The sequence below is a fragment of the Halichoerus grypus genome, chromosome 5, assembly GCF_964656455.1.
Source record: "Halichoerus grypus chromosome 5, mHalGry1.hap1.1, whole genome shotgun sequence".
NCBI lineage: Eukaryota > Metazoa > Chordata > Mammalia > Carnivora > Phocidae > Halichoerus > Halichoerus grypus.
This window is the reverse complement of record NC_135716.1, coordinates 30,765,277-30,788,556: the sequence shown is the minus strand read 5'-3', so window position 1 is coordinate 30,788,556 and position 23,280 is coordinate 30,765,277. Positions and strand designations below refer to the sequence as shown.

Here is a 23,280-nt window from a genome sequence, read left to right as displayed (position 1 = left end):
TAATTCTCTATGAATTTAACCTCGACTCCTTTCTTTTGTGGGCCTGGCTCATTTTTATCAAATTCTTTTTTTTACACATTTTTATTAAATTCTTCAGAGATTCCTGCTTTGTCTTGTGCCTGACCCAGTCCCTGTCCCCTGGAAGCCCTGGGGTGAGCTCTACTTTGTTGGTTTGTCTATTTTCTTTTCTTGGAGGGAATGTGACTCTAGGAACTGTCTCCCACCTTTTGTGACACCAGCAGTATCTCCAAGAATGTACAGCGTATGGTTCTAGTTGTGAATAATATGGTTGCTCATACCACTAAGGTACTAGTGCTCCTGGAAGTAAAACAAGCAACTGGTTTCTTGGCACGAGGATGTACAAGCAAGAATCCCAGAAGACAGCTCCATGTTTGTATACTGAGGGGGTGAAGGAGCTATATTCAGGGAGTTAGATTTTGAGAAGCAAATGTGGCAAGGACTATCTCACTTGTATTTGTGACTAACTACTAAGAAGCCAGAAATTGGACATGATGGCAAAGGTAAAAAATACAGTCAAATCTGTGTTTGCTTTGTGGAAAGAAAGGCATGACAGTTCCCACACTGTTAGGAATATTCTAATTTTTAAGTTATGAAATAGCTTTAAATAGGAGCTTGTCATGAGTACACTACAAATAAAAGAACTTATCATGAGCACCCTATGCAAGCGCACACACCACTGGTGTCTCTATTCAGTATTTCATGTCCGCTTCAATCATAAAGCAAGGTTAACATGATTGTAGAGTAGGTTCAAGATTCAAACTCAGTGACATTTCAGTATGTATTTAAATTGGCTTCATACACGTCACACAGAGCAAAGCATAAGACAGTCACACAACAAACAAGATACCGAAAGGGGTACGAAGTGAAGGAACTGAACATAAAGTCAGTTCATGAGCGTGCAGTTGAGGTTAGGCCTCGGTCTAGCCCAGTTCAGCTCGCAGGGCCTACTGCTTATTCAAGCCATGGGGAAGCTCTATCATGTTCAGAGATCAAACAAGCAGAGGCTCTCATGGCAGTTGCCTTTCTGATGTGGAAGAATCTGGAGAATCTGACAGGTTGCTGCAAAAGTCTTCCCTTTGTAAAGGAGTTTAATCGGTCTTGGGCCTCCTCTGGTTCTGGTGATTATCAGCTCTTGGCTCTTCCAGGCTCTCTTGGTTTTGCTGGTTATCGGTTCTAGGTGATGTCCACCTGTACTGGTTTTCATGATATCCGGTCTTAGGTGCGATGCCTTTGCCCGCTTACGTTCACTGCTTGACATGAGGGACTCCATCTTGCCCTCTACAGAACTATTTTGTTTTCTCTTGAAAGCATACAAATCTGGGTAATACATGAATGATCCAGATGAGGAGAATTCATCTTCTGTCCAATTTTGTATGTAGATGTATAACTGTGGAGGAGTTAATGTCACATTGTCAAACATCTATAGATAACATGTGAAAAGCTCCTGAGAATTATGGAGTTTTATAATTATAAAGGAGAATCTCCATTTAGCCCTTGCAGGGAACTAAGTTCATAAAGGGGACAAGCTTTGTTGAAAGAACCAGTGAATGATACCATCAGTTTAGGACAAGTTTTTGATTTCCACACCCATTCTCTTTTCACTGTAACCTGCTGTCAGGCTAGGGATACGTGAACAGAGTCTTCAGGGACAAGCTGGATGGAGGACAAGGGTCTTTAAATTAAAAAAAAATCTAAAACTGTAGTTGGCTTTATTCGGGCCTTTAACAAAAAGTACTAATTTGTGAAGAGTCCTTAGCAATAACAAATCTTTCTTGAATTATCACTGATTAAAATGTCATGTTGTCTATTGATTAAAACAGTGTGTGTGAGAAAAGGAAAACTTGTAGCCTCATTTCTTCCTAATGAAATAGAATTTGGCATTCATCTGAAAAATTAAAAATGTGTTTTAATTTTCATGGGGCCCATGTCTATCATTTCAGGCTATTGAATAGTCGATAAGGAAAAAATATAGAGAGTGATAAGAATAAAACTTTTGTATCAGGCACTTTGTAACGCTCACACTGTTGCCAAGCATGACTCTAAGTGGTTTATGAATTTTAACACACATATTCCTCACAACAACCCTACGAAGTAGGCCTTATTGCAATCTATATTTTAAAGATGGGGAAACAGAGGCACAAGAAGATTAACCAATTTACTCTGGGTCAAACAAACAAGAATATTGAATTCCCACAGTGAAATAATTTCTGAATCCTTATATATTTAGGGGCACCTGGGTGGCTCAGTCAGTAGGGCATCTGCCTTCATCTCTGGGTGTTGGGATTGAGCCCCACATGGGGCTCCCTGCTCAGGAGGCACTCTGCTTCTCCTTCTCCCCCTGCCTCTTCCCCCTGCTCCCTCTCTCTCTCAAATAAATAAATATAAACTATTTTTAAAAACCTGATATATTTAGAAGTGAATAACAGAATGAAATGACCTTACAAATCTAAATGAAGATTTTTTTCATATCTGTTCATTCTATGGCTTCTGAAGACATTTGCCCAAGTTTGAGTCCAAGATTTCAGAGACATACTGAAATCTATTCATTATTTCACTGATCTTCTCCACCCCCCATCTTCTGGACTGCTTTTGTTGATGTTCTTCAACAAGGCACTGTTTTACCATGAGAATCATTGACATTCATGTAGTAAGACAAGCAAGGCCAGAAAAACTCTATAGACAGCAAGGCGCTCTGAAGACAAGTGCCAACAGCAATAATATTGTATAGTTTTTATGTGAACACCTAAGACATCTGTAATGAGTTATACTCATTGGATAGTTTTGTGTGATTGCCACCTTAAATGAGGTGCCTAGCCAGTGAAGTCTGTAATAGAAAGAAGAATGGCTTCAGAAAATTGAAATGAAAAATAACTATTAATTGGAGATGACAATAGAAAAAAATGTTGATGGCAAGGGATGTAGAGATTGTTGGATTGAATAGAAGAGTATGATCTTGAGTTGAATTAAATAAAAGAATTTGATCTTGCTTATTCAAAATTCTTTTGCAAATAAACCAGAATGTTTTTCCAACATCTAGGCCTAAATAAATTGTAGCACACACACTACAGAGTATCTACAACCATGATCAGTGTTTCAATACTTATTTTTGTATTTAGTTCAGAAATGCCACATGGCACATTATACGTAAGGATGACTTAAACATGACTTAAACAGCTTTGTAAGCTTACTGCAAATAAATCACTTGAACGGATATATCATCTTGGATATTTTCTCAAGTCATAGGATGGAATTAAAGTCTTAATAGAATGCAGAGTAGGAAATCTGTATTTTGCTGTTGTGTTTGTAGGGCTATTGATAAGGACACTGCTAAGGACGCTATCTCACATTTTCTGTGTTGGCCCACAGAGGAGAAGCTGGACAGATTCCCATGACGTAAGAAGTTGTGCTTCTCTTGAGTGATTGCTTATTACAATTATTGGGACATTACGTATCTGGTAAGTGATTGTTTCTCTCTTTGCTTTGGGCACTAGGAATCTCAAAGTGGAATTAATAGAGCATTTTATAACTATGTAAGCTCCTGCTGGATTCAAGTTTTATGTATTGAATCCCTCTAACAGGCCTGCCTTTATTCTCCTTTGCACCCATTTCTCAATTTATCCTTGGCCCTGTGGTGGTATCTACAAGCAACTCCAAATCACTTTGAAAGCACTTTAGGGTATAATTACCTGAACAGATGTTTTTCCTTATCAAAACTTATAAGTATGATAAACAGGGATAAGAAATGAATTATTAAATATGGTCAAAGGACCTACCAGAAAATCACATACCATTATTTTCTGAGTATGATACTTCAACGTCTGAAGAAGACCAGAAATAGAGAAATAATAATGTTCTATAATTCCAGTAACGGAAAGAAAAAAACAGATACACAACTCAAATACAGAACAAACACTAGATAAGTGTTATTGAAAGGAATTACGGCACCAAAGTCACTTAGAACTTGAAATATACAACATGGTTATGTATTGGAAACACTTCTACAAAAGCCTTTGAGATGTATGAGCTTTGTAACCTATTTTGGTTCATGTAAACCAATTGTAAATTATCCATCCTACTTATTTGTCCATTTAGCCAGTGGGAGTATGCAAGGGACAAAATTTAATTTGTTATACATTTGCTCAGCTTATTTAAGGGTCAGATTTTTGGAACTAAATTTCAATAACATAAATAACAGTGCTGGAATTGTGATTTGAGGCCAGGCAGTTTGTTGACTTCATCCTCTAATCACTGTGTTGGATTGTTTGTATCTGTAGGGATAGACAAAGTTAATGTGTGGTAACAAATGACCTACCAAACTTAGGGGCTTTACACCATAAAAAGTTGATTTTTCTCATTCTCATTTATATGTTCACCATGGGCTGTCTGGGGTTTTGCCATCTGTTGTCTTCAATCTTGGACGTAGGCTGATGGAGAAGTTCCTGTCAGGGGCACTGCTGGGCTCATAATAAAGGGAACATGGAAACACAGCGATTCATGTGCTGGATCTGAACGCCTCTGAAAAGTGACATGTTTCACCTTCTGTTCACATTTCATTGTCCAAAGCAAGTCTGGTGGCTAAATCTGTTGTCAACAGAAAGGGAGATAAAAAACAATTCTCCCACAGAGGAGCAGTGAATATTTTGAATAATGATACAGTATATAACACTGTTGCAAAAAGTCTTACCCCTGGTGTTTTTTGTTATGTTAGATTGAACCTGGTACAGTGTTTAGTTCCTGAACTTTGACTCTCTAGTATGCAGACTATCACCATCAGGTTCTGATCCTGGCACAAATAAATGGCACTTCCCTCTGCCTATCATGTCAGGGATGCCAATTCTTTGAAGCGATAAAGCCTGAAACAAAAGCCTCCCAGCATGGCCTACTTTCATACATTCCTTTCTAAACTGCTTTTTAAAGGATAAGTAGAAAGGATGTGTGTGACTTTGGAAAAGGTGTGAGGTCTGATATATGTTCACTTCATGCAGTTGTTTTGAGGATTAAATGAGATGTTTGGGGGGGTCATCAGCAGGGTGTTTGGCATGTGATAAGTGCTCAATACATTTTTTTTTTTTTAAGATTTTATTTATTTATTTGACAGAGAGAGACACAACGAGAAAGGGAACACAAGCAGGGGCAGAGGGAGAGGGGAGAAGCAGGCTTCCCATGGAGTAGGGAGCCCGATGCGGGGCTCAGTCCCAGGATCCCGGGATCATGACCTGAGCCGAAGGCAGACGCTTAATGACTGAGCCACCCAGTAGTAGTATTCTAGCACAAGGTCTTCTGCTGACTTCATGGCTCACCTAATACTTGAATAGTCATCTAAGGAAATGACTTACTTTTTAAAAAACTTGAAAAAACTCCCTATTCAAGAAATTTGTGTTTTATTAATACAGTGGTGTGTATGCACACACATGCATGGACATGCACATAACTAGAAAAGATAGATGTGAGAAACTGTATTTCTTCTACTAAAAAAGGCAAGTAGGTGTGCCAAATGATTTGGACGCTTTATAAAAAATAAATCTGCACCCTCCGGGCTGTTCCGCTCCTCCAGAGTTTCACAGCTGACTTGTTGGAGTCTACAGACCACTGCGCCCACTCCTTCAGGAGTGCCCTCGTTCCAACACTGGCCTCTCATTGACTGCCAGTCCTCTCACTCAACATTATTCTGTAGGTTTGGCAGACCTTTTTGGTCAACATCAAGAAGCTTACCTAAATCTTAATGATTTCAAATGAAATCAAACTCTCTTGAATTTAAATTTTCATTAAAGCACACATGGTTTTAAAATTGAAGGGCCGGGCGCCTGGGTGGCTCAGTTGTTAAGCAACTGCCTTCGGCTCAGGTCATGGTCCCAGGGTCCTGGGATCGAGTCCCATATCGGGCTCTCTGCTCCGCGGGAAGCCTGCTTCTCCCTCTCCCACTCCCCCTGCTTGTGTTCCCTCTCTCACTGTGTCTCTCTCTGTCAAATAAATAAATAAAATCTTTAAAAAAAAAAAAAAAATTGAAGGGCCAAAATATTCCATAAAATATGTTTTGAATTTAACGAACCCAAGACTGTTAGCAATAATTTGAATCCCGATGAAATCAGCATGTGTGGCAAAGATTTGTCTACTCTGGTAACCAGCAGTGCATTTGTGCCCCAATTTTGACTTGACGTTTTATAGAACTATAGCAAAGGGGAATGCGGTTGCTTACTTCAGCTCAACTCTTTAAGGCATTTTCTGAATAAAATGGAGAAAACATTTCAGAAAAGCAAACAAATGACCCCATTCACTAACATACATACAATTGAGTTTTCTTTTCTCTAAAGCAATTATATATTATCATGTTAGTACGGTGCTTTGCATTTTCTTTGTCTCTTCCTCTCAAGAAATATTTTTCTTACAGTGGAAATTCAATGATTTCTTTCCTTATAATTGACATTTTTTGTTTGCATGAGGATGAGGATGAAACAGAGCAAATATAAGTAGATGAGGCTGAGGAAGAAATATTTGGTGGGGAGCGGGGAGAAGAGTTGTAGGAGAACTCTTTCCTTGGATGTAGGGGGCACAACACAGATGCATGTATTGGGGTAGTTTTATATCACTGGAAACAAGCCTTATCACTGAAGCACTGGGTGAATTAATGTTTTAGAAAACAGGGTAATTTCTTTCCATTGATTTATAACTATAAAGATACTTGTTTTTTATTTCTGACTGATTTAACTATGTGACCTCACTTCCAATTTTGAAATTATAATCTAGATGTAGATAAGAATTCAAGGTAAAAGGATACTATATACTTTAGAGAATTTTGAGATGAGTGCTTTTGTAAAGTAAAATATTTTAATGGTAGTAATAACCCTCTGTTGATCTCTTTTCTAAGTTGGTTTTTTAGTATTTTGTCACATGCTTTGTTTCTTGAAAGTGAACATATAACGAATAATCTCTTTGCAATGTGAATGATTACCCTATAATTTCTCCTTTGGAAGTAAGAACCAATTATGTGTTAGGTTTCAGGGAATGCAGGATGGGCCAACACAGCTCCCGGATTGGGAATGAGAAGATTCTGAGGAATTTTGCCAAAATGACATGGCCCCTGATGGTGTTGCATAAGGTTCCACAAAGCCCCACCTATCTTATGGAAGGGAGGGCTTTCACCTTCTCATGCCCTGGTTCCCATAGTAATTTGGTATATTATTTGTCTTTGGCATTAATAGTGGCATGGTGGCAAATCATGTTAAATTAGAGCCCGGGCCTTGGCCTCAAATGCTTTTGCTTCCTGATTTATGAAAGACAGAATGATTGAGAGAAAAGAATTTGTAAGTAGCAATTAGAGGAGCGAGGTAAAGAATTGCACTGAGATTTATTTTTTCAGTGAAGTGCAGTTAATGGAGCATATAAATGGAAAGGACTTTCCATTCTTTGGCTGGCTGGTACATTCCCTGATTTAATCAAATAAGACTGAAGTGTGCCTTTTACTTTCTACACAGTCTGACAGAGGTAATTTAGAAAGGAGCTTTTAGATGAGTGTCGTCGGCGGCTGTCCGACTTATGTCTTTATGAAGGAAATACAATTGCAAATGTCTTCTCAAGCTGATTGATAGGCAATAAGAAAGTGAAACAAGAGCTCAATCTCCAAGAAACGAGAAAAAGTTGTGTTTGTTAAATGGGGCAGAAAGATATCTGCCATCCTCCTGAGATTTTTGTCTCTAATTTAGTGCCTATGCAAATCTGTACTGTAGCACGTGAAACCAGAGCCACATTACTAATGTAACATGCCTCATTTCAGTCCCAGCGTTTTCACTGAACTGCATATCCCATATTGCTCCAGAGCCAGCCTAAAAAATTTGGCTGATTAGAATGATCTGCATTTGTAAATTATTGTTGTTGGATCCAGAGAGAAAAGAGAATTTGCTGAGTTTGGGGCTCTAGTACATAACTGTAATTAATAGAAGGATTTAGATACAGATCCTTATTTTCATCCTCAGATTATTCCCTTTTGTTCATATAAAATCTGTCCACCAAAAATTGAAGGCAATGCTCTAAGATCACAATACTGCATTATTATGGCAGTACAGTCCTCCTCCTTCCTTTCTTCCATTCTTTGGAACATACTGCATCTTTGCATACCTAACAAGGACATGGCCATTTGCTATGGAGGTGGACATAAAACTAATTATGATGTAGTGTGTCTGGACAACAGTAGATAATCTCAGTACTAGAGGATTAAGTCTGTGTAAGGTGTCGGGAAAGAGAGTCAGTAACTCTGCCAGACAGTAACATCTGTCTGGGGTGAGTCAGGGAACACTTCATGCAGGAGCCCAAGGAGAAAAGAAAATTCCAGCCAGGAGAGCACCGATACGAAGATACAAAAGAGTAAAGTATGTTCGATTACTTAGCTCTGGTCAAAACTTCAAGGAAAGCTTAAGAACAAAAGGTAAGGACGTTAATCTTTCCATACTACTGAGCTGGCTTACCACGTTGACTTGATAGTTGTAAGAGCAGATAGAGCTTTGGGACAAAAGAGGTAGTCAGAAGCAAAGGTTAAACAAATTTCTCCTTGATGAAGGGCACCTGGGTAGCTCAGTTGGTTAAGCGTCTGCCTTTGACTCAGGTCATGATCCCAGGGTCCTGGGATTGAGTCCCCGAGTTGGCGTTGGGCTCCCTGCTCAGTGGGTACCTGCTTCTCCCTCTGCCCCTCCCCCTGCTTGTGCTCGCTCTTTCACTCTCTCGCTCTCAAATAAATAAATAAATAAATCTTTAAAAAAAATTTCACCTCCATGAAACTCTCAGGTGCCTAAGTGACTATAATATGCAGCTACGCAAGGGGCACATTAATAAAGGAGATCCAAATATTTGGTGCAGATAGCAAATGCCTCCGCAATTTTGGAGCGAATATTAAGCAAAAGAGATGATGACCAAAGGTTTTTGTGAGGATTCTATCTTGGATTGCTGGTCATGTCTATGCAGATATTGGATGAGTTATATTTGAAGTACTGACAAGCCAAGATAGCTGGAAATACAAAGTTAGATTCCAAGAAAGAAGCTGAGATTGCAATGCAGATTTGAGAGTGCCCATGATACAGGTGGTAGTTAAAATCATGAAATAGCAGATTAAAATACCCAGAATTGCTGTACTTTGAAATTGTAGGCAGCCACAAAATTTAATTCATGGTCTAGGAGGAAACTGATTAGCATTTGTGCATGATCAACCCAGCAATAATTCCCCTACCTCCTCCTTCCAAACAGTACCCAGATTTTTGGGGGGCATCCACATATCTTTCCATTATGTCACTGACGTGTTTCCTAAGAAGCTGACTTAAACCCAGCTCTAGGGATGAGTCCTGGTTTATATAGCCATTCAGAGTAATCCTATACCGTTGCCATAATGATGGGGTCAAAGAACCCAAATCTGAGACAATCAGAACACAGCATTTCCAGGGTGAGAGGGATTCATTGAGGAAGGGGTAAAGACCCAATTAAATTTAATTGGACATGATAGGAAATTTGCTAGAGATTTTTTTGGGGGGAAAAACTCCTGAGAGACGATCTTATTCTGAGAGGTGTGGCCTGTTAATGTGAAACATGAAACTGTTACAGCAGAGGATGAAACTTACACCAGAGAAGCAGAATAGTAGGAAAGAAACCAGGTTCTTGATGAACTGCCTAATCAAATTGGCTCTGAAACCTATCTTAACTGAAAATTTCAGTTATATTCGTTTACAGATTGTTACTGTTTAAAGCCAGTTTGGTTGAGTTTTCCTTTATTTGCAATGGAAGTCATCTTCACTGATACAGTTGCATTATCACAATCAAGAAGATGTTGAACAAAGTGACAAATGCCCCAGATTGCTGAAGTAGGCGTGGGTTTAGCAATTACAGTTCGTTCCCTATCTTTGCTAGAGCAATTCTGGCCTAGTGGACGGGTGGAAGTAGATTTCAGTGGGTAGAAGATGGGAGATGAAAAAATAGCAAGTTCAATAAGGGCAAGCATTTTGGTCTTTAAAAAAGATATTATTGTACCTCCAGCACTTAGAAGAGTTCCTGACACACAGTGTGTGCTCAACACATTCTGGAGAGTGAGTAAATGTGCAAACATTCGTTGCATATTTCTCATTTACAAAGCATGAGGAGAAGAGAATAGAGCATGGTAACATGCTTAAAGAGGGTGGGTTAAGTAACAATTTAAAATTGGAAAATTTTTAGCTTGGCAACTTTTTAACTGAGTAATCAGAAGAAATTCAGGAAAATGTAAAAGATGATAGAAAAGGCTGGAAAATGTGAAGGATAGGCCTAGAAAATTTTTGAGAAGGTAGAAGATGGAAAGAGAAAATCTTGCAAGATTTCAGGCTGAAGAGAAAAATAGACTACTTACAAAGGAAGAAAAATGATACTGGAACTCTGGGAGCCAGAAGATGTTGAACTCACTGTTGTAGACCACCGGGGGGGAATCGGGTGCAAGCCGAGAATGTTGATGTAACTCATCTGCTAAGGGAAGAGAAAGATTTGTGGATTTGCAAAGATTCAGGGAGAATGTCAAGCACACACCCCAAATGGAAAAGGTACTTGAAAATCTTACAGCAGAAGAAACCTCGGTATAAATGGAGATAAAAAGAAGAAAGAATGGCAAACAATAAACTTTAAAATGTACATAAGTAGGTATAAAAATACACAAATGTATATTAAATGCATGTAAATGGATAGTGATAATGGAACAAGGAATGCATCATTTAAGTGCTAAATTCACAGTGTTAGAACAGAAGGGATGTAGAAGAAGGGAAGAGTGTAGTTACTAAATGTTTGCCCTAGAAACGTAGAATTTAGGTGTGGGTAGAGTGGGCTGGAGTAAAGAGCTCATTCTACAGTACTCATCATCGAGAGCGAGAGCGGACAAAGTCAAGTCTTTTAGTGTGGACTTGCTGGGGAGGGCAGGGGGGAAGAACACATAGTGGAGACATAGCTTATCTAAGTTGGGAGAAAGAGTTATTTTGGTTTCATATAAAAAGAGACAAGTGTTTGCTTATGAGCGTTGGAATGGTAGAATGGGAAAATACAGAATTTCAAGGGAAATGCAGAGGAAAGAGGGAATAACTGGCAAAACAGCCAAAGCAAGAGAAAAGAATGAGGAAACCATAAGAAAATGAAAATAAGTAAACCAAGTAGGAGGCAAAGAATAAAATAAAGTATATAAATTGTTGCATATGACTTAGTCAAATTCTCTTATTGAAAGAAACTGAGAGGTTGGGTTTTAAAATAAAAGAAAGCAGATAACATTCTTAAAAGTGATAAAATTTGAAAATAGGAGGATGGACAAGAGAGACCAAAGGCAAACAAAAAGAGGAGAGTGGCAATATTATTAGATGAGACAGAATGTAAGATTAAAGTTTCAAATTGTGTGTAATCAAAGAAGGCATTAGATCTGCCAGCTTTCTTGGTGAGATTTCCATGTGTAAGTGTGAAATGGTACCTGTAAAGACTATTAATATGAAAATCATTTGTATATAAAAATAATCCCCCAAACCAAGTTACGTGTGTGTATGTGTGTAATTCTATGATCATGGGGAAAGGCGTGGAAGGACACACACTAGTTTTTAATAATGGCTACCTAGAAAGGGTTGAGCAAGTTGTACAGGATCAAGTCAAGGTGACAGTTTATTGGACACTATAATCTTACATTCTACCTCATCTAATAATAGTGCCACTCTCTTTTTGTTTGCCTTTGGTCTCTCCTGTCCATCTTTCTGTTTTCAAACTTTATCACTCTAAGTGTAGTTTCATGAAACTGAATGTGTCTGCTTTCTTTTATTTTAAACCCAATCTCAAGTTGGAGGATGACAAAGAAGGATTTGATAACATCTGACTTGGAGCAAAAGCATTGGTAAAAACACCACCACCAAATCCCTTCTAAGAACTGAGCAGTACAGGGTTTGGATGGAGAACGGGACTTTGGAGGATAGGACCAACAAGCACAGAGGGGTTCTAGAGAAAAGGTTCTAGAACTGACCTGTAACTACTTGCTTAGGCATACTCCTTAGGAAGAGAATCAATTCTCTTTTTATTTGCTTGTACATAAGTATACAAAGAAACCTACATAATTTGCATTAAAAAATAAAAGCATAAAAATAGATGCTTAAGTCTAATAAAATGTGTTTGCATTGTCTTTTGGGGCTAAGTGCCCTAGGCAAATACACCATTAATGTTTTCCTACAGTATTGTCCTAGATGCGTACATATTAAGGAGTGTTACTAAGTCAATTTTCCAGAGTCTTGGTACCACAGGGCTAATGTCTGCCACAAAGGTTAGGCATAAAGAGAACAGAGTATATCCTGAATACTTTGGATCTGTGCTTTATCCTTTCGCTGACATTTCTTACAGACAGATTAGTTTCAAAGAGACAGACGTACACATCAATATTTTATTGTTATTCCTCTGACCCCAGGTAATTGCTTTACATATCCTACAAAGGTCTGGAGTCACCTTTATTTGGGTGATTTTAAATAAAAGACCATTTAGTGTAAAAAAATCTTAATAATTCGGGATTTTTTTGTATGTTTCAAAGTCTAAGAAGTCTAACCATAATTTATATAAGTATAAAAAACAGGCAAGTTCTCAAGAGCATAAAGAATTATCTTGCATGAAAAAGCAAAGTAACTTTGTGATATGTTTAGATAAATTTGTCAGAGGTGAGACTAATTTTTTTTTCTATAGCTATAGGACACTAGCCGGAGTGCTCTCTGCTTAAAAGAAAACCCACGTGATGAATTCATGTACACAAAAAGGATGAATTCATTTACAGAGGGCTGGATTGATTATAAGGTTGATGTTGGTGAGCACATTTATAACTTCAGTGTGTAAATTTAACTTCAGATAACATTTTTTTAATTTAAGTGAGTATGGTTTCCTATAGCAAATGTCTTACCATGTTTGTGGTCATCAAAAGCTTTACTGTGAAGAGTTACATTCCTTTGTGATTAAACCAAAAGGTTAGTTAAGCAGTTGAATATTAAAGAGAGGCACTTTAATCATGCTAATAAGAAACAGAGCTTGCATAGATTTAAGCCTAAGTAAGGCAATTGCTCCTTCATGCTATTCTCTGCATCACGGGCTACCCTTGCTCTGTCTCCCAGACAGGTTCTACTAGGGAAAGGCCGAGGCAGGGTATTGGACTTTGGGAGGAGAATGGGTTGGGGTATTTATTTCCCTTGCTCCCTCCCTGTCCTCTTGCTATAGGTTGGCTGCATGTGTCTCTGGATGTCAAGGCTGTCCTTTATGCACAGTTCTCTCTGGGTTCCAGTACCTGCCCTCTCCCCCTGCCTCTTCTGGCCTGGGTGTCCTCCTGGCCTCAACTATTTCCCCAGGTCACTGTACTCCACTCAGAGCAGTGCAGAGGACCCATTACCGAACACTCCTCAATACCTAGTATGATTGTGCCACATGTTTGCTCTGAGGCCCTGTCCCAGTATCGTGTACTCTGCCCCTCTCTTCTGCCTCTTATTCAGAAGTGCAGTTTCAACACAGGATGTTTTTACTTATGGCAACAAGATCTCAAAATAATTTTAATCAAATACAAGCTTACCTTATATTGGCACAATTAAGACCAGCCAAAAAAAATTGTTTACTAATCCTGATTTTCATACTTACATCCTGTTTAGTAAGTTGCTAATCAGGGACCATCCAGTTACGATGTGGCTATTATGATCTTTGCATTTCATTACTGTATATGTTTGCAGGTTTATGTGTATATCTCTTTAGACTGTGGAATTAACATGTTGATATTTTCTGGCAGTGCTCTGTCTTTAAGAGAATCCTGAGCAGGTCTCAGTGACCATGATGTCTCCTTTTGTGTTCATTTTTGAGACTGACTGGCTCAGCAGGGCCCCTCGGGTAAGAGGATGTGTGTACATCTAAATCTCTGTAGAAGAGGTGTCTGTTCATCATTCATTCATCCAGTTAAGAATTCATGTGGGAATTGGAATCCCTACATAGTAAACTAGAGACTTTCTCCTGCTCCAGACCTTTTAACCTAGCTGAAGACAGTGAGGTGTTTCTCAAACTGAGAAAATTCTAAAGAGCTTGATGGAAGGTGACCAACTACTAAAGGTGAGCACCCTGACAGCCCAACATGCAAATTGCTGAAGAGGTTTGGTGAGTCTTGATCCTCAAGCTTGGCTTGCATTTAGGAAAAATGGCCCATTCAATACACTGACTGAACCATGATTGGGATGCAGCCTCTTGCTGACACAAAACAGATGTTGGAGGGTTTCTGGCTAGGACTTTTGGCCACCTGATTAATGCTGTACTGCTCAGAGTCAGCACCTTTTTCCAGGGGGCCCTGACCAGAGATCCAAGAGGTGAGGAAGGGGTCAGAGGTATCCCAGCTCCAGGCCTGGTTCCATTCAGATGATGGTAAAGATGATGATACAATGAACAGGAGAAATTTGGAGCCCTAAGGCAAATTTCCTCTGGATAAAAGGAAGAGATGAGGGCCACTTTGGAAGACAGTTTGGTGGTTTCTTATAAAACTGAACAGACTCTTACATATGATCCAACAGTGTACTCCTTAGTATTTACCCAAATGAGTTGAAAATGGATGTCCACACAAAAACCTGCCCACAGATGTTCCCAGCAGCTTCATTCGTAATTTCCAAAACTTAGAAGTAACCGAGAGTCCCTTAGTTACTGAATGGATAAATAAACTGTGGTATATCTGGACAATGGAATATTACTCAGCACTAAAGAAATGAGCTGTCAAGGTTAAATGCCTATTGCTGAGAGAAGCCTATTTGGAAACTTCCATATAGCATGATTCTAACTATATACCATTCTTAAAAAGGCAAAACGATGCAGATAGTAACAAGATTAGTGGTTGCAGGGTTCAGGGTGGGGGACGAGGAGGGATGAATAGATGGAACACAAGAGGTTCTTAGGGCAGTGAAACTATTCTGTCAAGTTATAGTGGTAGATACATGTCATTATACTTCTGTCAAAACCCGTAGACTGTACAACACCCAGACTGAACCGTGATGAATCCACGGTCTCTAAGTGATAATGATGTGTCAGTGTAAGCTTATTAATTGTGACACATCCACCACTCTGGGCAGGATGTTGATAGTGAGGAGGCTGTGCATGTGGGGGGCATGTATATAGCAAATCTCTGTACTTTCTGTTCAATTTTTCTGTGAACCTAAAAATACCTTAAAAAATCTGTTTAAGAAAAGAAATGAGGCCCAGATGTAAATGTGACTTGAGGAAGTGAAGCAGGGTGGCTCATGGAGTCTCTGGCTCCCTGGTCACAAGTAAAGAGTATTTATACAGCTTCTATTTGAGCCCTAGGATCCTTCCACACTGCTGGTCATGCTAAGAGAGCAGAGTGTCAGAACCGTAAAGGAGGAAAGGTCATTCAGTAGTCATGGGGCATAACCCTGTCTGCAACTTACTCTCCTGAAGTATTCTATGCCCATGGGAATCTACCTTTACCAGTAGTGGGAAGTTTAATAAATACCCTTAATCTATTCAGGTTTCTTTGCTGTTGGTGACATAGACCTTTTTGATTTTGAAAAACACTTCCTAAGTTACTGCTTGTGTTGTAGAAGCTCAGAGGTGTCCTATCTCTAAAGACAGATGATCCACCCTGCACAAAGTTTTCTAAGAGTAAAAGAAGAAGAGATGGGATGACTGTTCACACCAAAGGCCAAGTGAAATATTTTGTGCTATGATTGCATGTTGTTGGAACCCTGAAGTTTTGAGGCAGCGTTTTCTGAAGCCCTTCATCTTCCAGTAGCTGCCAGTTGGCCAAGAGAGAAAACAGCAGGGGGGCACATTTCTGTATGTTACTATCCATAACTGTTTTGGATATTTCCCCCAGAGAAATTGATGATCCTTTGGCAGACAGTAGATAATTAATCCATTATCCCTTCCTTGCGGAGGAGAGAGTTTTCTGATTTCACAGATGGGGGAAATGTGATCACCAGTGGAGGAGAGACTGGCCAATGTCTGGGTCTGGGGAGAAAGTGTCAGAGACCTTGTTTCACGATCAAATTGAACAGCTTGGACTACTGGATACTCATGATACTGTGGGATGCTGCTGAAGTTGCCAAGAAAGATTGGTTTGCTCGTGTTGACCTAGTCATTTCAGAAGTCAGTGGATATCCAGGGCCGCTTAAATTTGGGGCAGAAGTGTCCTGACATTTCTCATGCTGTGTGTTCTTTAGTCATTCTCTTGGAAATTCAGCACATGCATTTATCCCATTAGTGCTAGGAGAAAAATACTGATTACCTTCCAACACATATGATATATGTCAGTGGGTTAGAGCTGTGGTGGTAACGCATTCTTCTCTGCTTAGGCTGTACGTGTATTTAAGCATTCTTGAAATCTGAAAGTGGCAGCACTAAAAGCAGCTGAGCCCCTTTTCCTAGCTACTCAGATACGGATTTCTAATTTAAACAACTATCCTAATCCAAGCTGTGGAACTCTGAAGAAGGAGATTATGACAGATTCTATTTCCAGTTTCATTTCTTTGTGGTAGTTTGCCTTGATTTTACAAATTTAAGTTGATGCTAAAAAAGGAAAGACATGGAGCGCCTGGGTGGCTCAGTCAGCTAAGTGTCTGACTCTTCATTTCAGTTCAAGTTATAATCTCAGGTTGGCGAGATTGAGCATACTTTGGGCTCCATGCTCACCAGGGAGTCTACTCGAGATTCTCTCTCTCCCTCTGCCCCTACACCCATTACTCCTCTCTCTCTAAATAAATAAATAAAATATTTAAAAATAAATAAAAATAAAGGAAAGACACATCTTTATAACACATACACACACAGGCATAATAATATCGACAAACCTGGCTAGCTTGAGCTTCAGAATCTTTTGTTCCAGTGTTGTATGTGACTGCTATTAGGATAGTATGAGAAATGTGGAGAAATGTCAGCATCCTACTGGGAGGGGAGCACTGGAGTAATTTTTCATGTAGGGTCTGTTTCCTTACTGCAGAATGACATCAGGAAAGAGTTGGATTGATTCTCATCTTAATGGCCTTTGTCTCCTGTGTTAGGTCTAGGCCAGCTATATTTGGAGAAATGGCTGAGCTGAGCTCTCTACTGAATTGTTTGACTCTAATGATGCTACAGTGGTCTGAACTTTTGTCTTCTCCCCCACTCCCTGCCAAATTCATATTTTGAAACCTAATCCCCAATATGGTAGCATTTAGAGGTTGAGCCTTTGGGAGGTGATTAGGTCAGGAGGGTGGAGACTTCTGATGGGATTAGTGCTCTCATAAGAGACCCCAGGGAGCTTCTCCATCCTTCCCTCTTCGGAGGACACAGTGAGAAGACAGCTATTTATGAACCAGAATGTGTGTCCTCACCAGACACAGAATCTGCCAGCACCTTGACCTTAGATTTCCTAGCCTCTAGAACTGTGGGAAATAGATCAGTGTTTGTTTATAAGCCCCCCAGTCTATGGTATTCTTTCAGAGCAGACAAGTCCTAAAGAGTAAGTTGTATTTATGGCAACAGTAGCAAGAGGCAGGGGCATTGAAAAGCCATATAGGGTAGGGATTGTGAATGGGTTTGGGGTTTGGTGGCCCACAGCTTGAATCCCAGCTTTGACTGTTAGTTTTTGCATGGCCTTGGGCAAGGTGTAATTTTCTCATCTATAAAATGGTTTCAAGGAAAAAAAAATACATGCTGATAACACTTTTAGCATGGTTGCTCGTCTAGAATGAACATTCAGTGTATTGCATAACAACACTGGAAATAGATCAACTTTGTATTTGAATCAAAATCCTGCATTCATTTCCAGCAACAGCGTTAGAGAATCTGAATAATCTGAGATTAGGGCCTAGACGTGGGCTTTTCACAGATCTCCATAGAGGATAATGTAGGGACTAGATGGAAAAATCACCCTTCTGGGGTTGGGACATTCTCTGACCTCGCTCAGCTTGGTCTCTGAATATCTAACTCCAGTAAATGTAGACCCTACTTTGTACACGTAAACTCCTAGTCCTGACTCAGCCTTTCTCTATTTCTATATGATCCCCACCTCATTGACACAACCATTTCTCTGCCCCACCCCAGAACCTCACACTTCAATGAGCACAGAGAGGGCTCCTTGAAAGATGGTATTTGAAAGAGAACCCTAGTTGGACTGAGCTAGGACAGGTCCTTTGTATAGAAGATGCAACTGGTGAAAAGATGCTAAATTTAGGAGTGGGAAGAACCATATAGTGCATGAGGAAGTTGCATAGACAAAAATGAAAAACACATTTTTCTGATTCATCAATATTGTTACTGAAAAATTTTACCCTAACTCCCTACATTCCTTGTGTCAGTTATGCAAGAAGGTAATAAAATTCTCAGCCTGGAATTTCTGTTTACTCTGTTAGTTGTTGAGGGAATGGTAGACATTCAAATATCCTGTTCACCTGTGGGTTTAGGGAACAATGGGCATTTTTGTTCACCTGTAGGCAGTACCAGGGTCATAGAGGAAGCAGGATTGGGAATGATCACAGGTGAGTAAAGCATCTGTTCATAGAGCATTCAAGAAGGGAACCAAACCAAGTCTTTAGTCAGTGAACTTAGTGAGGATAGTCTCTGAGACTGAGAAGTCTGGCCACACAGTTGGAGTCCTAAGTGAGACTTCTAGAAGTACAATTTAAAATCAGAAGTCCATTCATATGAACCTGGATAGATTTGTCTGATGTAGTGTTAGGAGCACAGGTGGAAGTGCCCCCAAATTAACCAGATATCAAAGAATAGTGAACAGATTGTAAATTAGGAGAAATCAGTTTGAGGTTGCCACTTTTTCAAATTAGGGAATAACTTAATGTTATAAGCCACTCAGGACCAGGCTAAGTACTTCCAGTTGTTGGGAATCTTCAGTCAAGATCAGTAGGTTTAACTGTGAGGAAAGTGGGGTGGAGGGGTGGGGAGGAAGAAGTCAAAGGCAGTGAGGAGAGGGCTAATACCATCAGAGCATTCCCAACTTTGAATTTTCCTAGATGCAATTTGCAAAGTATTATTGCAAGTGAATGTCACTACCACCTACCATTTATTAAGTACTTACTATGTGCTAAGAACTGTGCTAAGTATTTTACATGTGTCATCTATTAATTCTTCCCAGCAACCCAATAGGTAGATTTATTTAATCACTGAGAAAACTAAGTTTCACTTAGTTTTCAGAGAAGTAATATGCTAGTTTGACAGAGCTGTTAGTGGAAGAGCTAGAACCCAGATGTGTTAACTACTCTATATTTTCTGATTTTAGCTGTGATATGTTTGTCTGTGTTAAAAGCACAGTAGTCCTTTCCAAAGTAGTTCTCTTTATTCCTTTCCACATGTAACTCCAGCTTTCCCAGAAGAAAAATGAGGACATGTGAAAAAAATGTAAGAATATACATATCTCCCTCTTTCTCCCTCCCTCTCTCTCAACCATCTCTATCATCTATTATCTATCTAATGTATATTTACATAATGCTAAGCAGCATCAATTGATAAGTCATACAAATACCGAGCTCCTATTCTGTCTTAAACATTTAGGAATATAGTGTGAGAAATTCAAGCATGTAGGAAACACTCTTCCTGAGCTCAAGGAAGTCCAGTTGGGGCCGTAAGATAAATGCTGTAATAATGTAAGGAAGGTCGTATGTATACATGCTATGCAAACAAATGCTATAGGAGTCCAAAAGAGGGAAAGGCCTCTTTGATAACTGGGGATGACTTTATGGATATGGGGGCGGTTTGGTCAGGACTTCATAGTATTCTGTAAAAATCAGCTGACTCAAGTTTGGGGCTTCATGTCCGCATCAGGAGTATCTAGCCCAGTGCATAAGACATAGTAGGAGTCAATGTTTTCAATTAAAAGAATGAGGCAATGAATGATATCTGTTGACCATTTAGCTCCTCTACTTTTTGCAACAGATTCATCGCTGCACACAAATTATTCCCTTTGTACAACTCTGGTGCATTATTTAAAGGCTAATTACATTTACCATCAAGCCTTTGAATCCAATCATCTTCTAATATTTGTGGTTATTGTAAGGGGCTCAAAAGGAAAAAACAAAACAAAACCTGGAAATGGAAAAAAAATCACTTTGACCTGGGAAAGAAACTCAAAGTGTTTTCAATTAGACTCATTAAATTGTGCATATCTGTATTTTTCCACAAGTAGAAGCTTGCAAAATCTTGTAGACATGCAGTTCTTGTCCCGTTGAAAAATACTCAAATATTTATTTTGTCTTTAGGCAACCAATAACAATGTTTTATTATCTACCAATTACAAATAGCTTAAACTTCTAGCTTTTCTCTCCAAGGAAGTTGCATTAGCTTTCTATTTCTGTATAACAAATTACCCTAAAACTTATCAGCTTAAAACAGCAAACCCTGGTTATCTCGGTTTCTGCAGGTCAGGAATTTGATAGCAGCTCAGCTGGGTGGTTCTAGGTCCACGTTTCTCATGACATTGCTGTCAGGGTGCCAGTCTGGGCCTCAGTCATCTGAAAGCTTGTCTGTAGCTGAGGATTTACTTCCAACCTGTATCATATGTGAATAGGAAGCCTCAGTTTATCACTAGCTATTGGGAACAGACCTCAGTTCCTTGCCACATCAGCCTCTTAATGGGGCAGCTCCCAACATGCCGGCTGGCTTCCTTCAGAGTAAGTAATCCAAGAAAAAGAGAGAGAACAAGAGAAAAGCCTGTCCTTTTATGACCTAGTGTCTGAAATCTCATACCTTCGTTTTCACTGTATTCTGTTTATTAGAAATGAATATTAAGTCCTGCTCCTTTCCAGAAGAAGGGGATCAAAGAAGGGGTGGAGAAGCAAAGAATTAGTGGAGATTTGTTTGAAACCACCTTGTTCACTTATTATGTTTGTCTCTATACATAGTCTTCCTGCCTTAGAATAAGAGGATTTTTTCTTTTGAAAGGAATGATGGGCATTTTTATATATATCACTTTCTGTATTACAAATACATTGGCAAAATGGCACTGGATTATTTTGAAAAGTATTTAAGAAACAGACCTTTGTGAAACTCCTCGTTCTGTTGACTGTATGAATGTTTAGCCTGCTAAATAAAGAATAGTTTTGCTCCATCTGAACAAAACGTTTTTACTTTTTTGGCCCTAAAAACCTCTTTAAATGATCAGCTTTCCTCCTATTGCTATCTGCAAGATTTGAAGTAAAATTTCTGGCCCAACTTCAGTGAAATTAAAAATCTTTTGTATATATTTTGAGAACTAATTTCATACCTGACTTCCTCTTATTTTCTTATCATAACTGGCCCTTATCCCAATTTTTTAACTTTCTCTTTTTTGTTTTTGTAAATTTTTGAAAATTTTTTCAAAATATATTTTGAAAATGTCCTCTCATCATTTTTGGAAAAAAAGAGGCTATAAATAAGTGTGGGGCTTATATGTGTGAGTGTGTGTGGGGGGGTATATATTTTATCATTCTAAAATAATGACTATCATTTATTGAATGTTATGTATAAATCACTTTATGGATATTATTTAATTTAATGTTCACAAAGATCCTTTGATATAAAGAACATCATCCCCATTTATAGATGATGCAACAAGTTTAAAAATTGCTTGTAATTGGCAGAACCAGAATGCAAACCCAAGTCTGTTTAACTCCAAAGCGTCTCCCACAACTCAGAGGATAAGTAAATGGCTGAGATGCCTGCACCCTCAGCCTCAGACTCTCCCAGTGCAGCTCTCTTGACCATCACTACTGATGAGTCCTGCTTGCTCAGGAGAAGACATTACATTGCTGTCTCTGGATCACATTCTTGAACAGAAACATTGTTTGTGGTACAAGGGGTTTACTTCCCAACTATCTTCTGTCCCATACATTCCTCTCCTCCACCCATCCCAAACAATATAAAACAAAACATAAGGCAGCAGTAGTGGAATATGAACTAAGATTTATATTTTGGGAAGGCACAAACAGCTTTGTGGACTTAGCATACTTGAAAAGTATCTCTGAGGGCTCAATTTGACTCCATAAAATTTCCCTTCACATTTATGTGTTTGGACTTTGGGATTGAGATAAATACTTCACTTGATATCAGCCCTACTGCCAAAATTAAACTATAGCCATCTTCCTGTTTTGAAAACAAATCTGCACAAATTACTGAACCATGCAGCATTTCTACCTGCGTTAATAAACTGATGACCTAAAATCAGGGAGAAGGGAGGCATGGTGTATACTTCATTTGATCTGTTGGCTGATGAAGGCAGAGAATCAACTTTATGAGATTCAAATTCACATTTTGCTTTCAATCATCTTTAAGTCTAGAGAAATACTCTTTTCACTGTCAAATTTTCCACATGAGTAGATTTTGGAGTAGTCTATTCAATCCATTCTGTGACAGTTTGGCAGGGATGGAAGCCCTTGATTTGATAGGCACAAGCCCTATGAGCTGCATGTGGTCTGTAATGTTCATCTGTTGACTTGGTCGAGGGGGAACTCAATTTATTCAGCATCAGGATATGAGTATTGGTTGATTGTAGCTCTTGCTTCATTTGCTTCATATAAATGGCATTCTACTTTAGACTCAGGAAATAAGTCCAGATTTGACTTATAATACAAACAGTTTAGCAATTTTTTAAAAAATGTGTGTAAGGATTGGATTCCTTTAGTAGATTTAGCAGAATGCTAAAGTATCCTAGAAGTTGAATAGAGCAGTAGAAAATGAGTCTCATGGGTTGAAATAGTATAATTATTAGACTTTCTCTAATTAAAAAAAATTAGAGCAATCACTCTATCCTCAGATCTCTGAAAATGCAAAAGAAATTGTCTTCTCAGAACACAGTTGGAAACTGAACAATTCTTAGGGAAGATTTAGAAAAGGCATTGGCTGGGGTGCTGATTTTTCTATATGTTTTCTGTCTCTAATCCTTTCTTTAAATCTGTAATTTCTGAAGAAATGGGCCCCCCAAAAATTGATCTGATATGGCCAAATTTTTCCTGTTACTTAAACTAACTTGAAAAACCATCACTCACAACTATGGATTGGAGATGGTAGAGTTTCTGGGGTACAACAAATATACAACGTCAGAGATTTTGGACATTCATTCCTTTATTCATTTAACACTTTTTTGACCACCTACACTACCACCAGGCAGCGTTCAAGGTACTGGGGGATTCAGCACTGGGGAAAAGTGAAGGCAGCAAAGACAAAAATTTGTTCTCCTGGAGCTTGTGTACTAATTAGGGAATACGACAATATACAACATAAGCAAAACATAGTTTGTTAGATAGCAGTAAATGCCAAAGAGAA

General features: G+C 38.9%; 1 long non-coding RNA gene across 2 annotated transcripts in view; it reads left to right on the top strand.

Annotated features, from left to right (window-relative positions):
- The window catches only part of LOC118536353 (uncharacterized), a 244,237-nt gene that overhangs the window by 110,952 nt on the left and 110,005 nt on the right, over positions 1–23,280 (top strand). For both annotated transcript variants that reach the window (XR_013447746.1, XR_013447747.1), the window contains exon 3: positions 3,388–3,476. This is a non-coding gene — a long non-coding RNA (uncharacterized LOC118536353). The remainder of the gene's footprint in view (positions 1–3,387; positions 3,477–23,280) is intronic.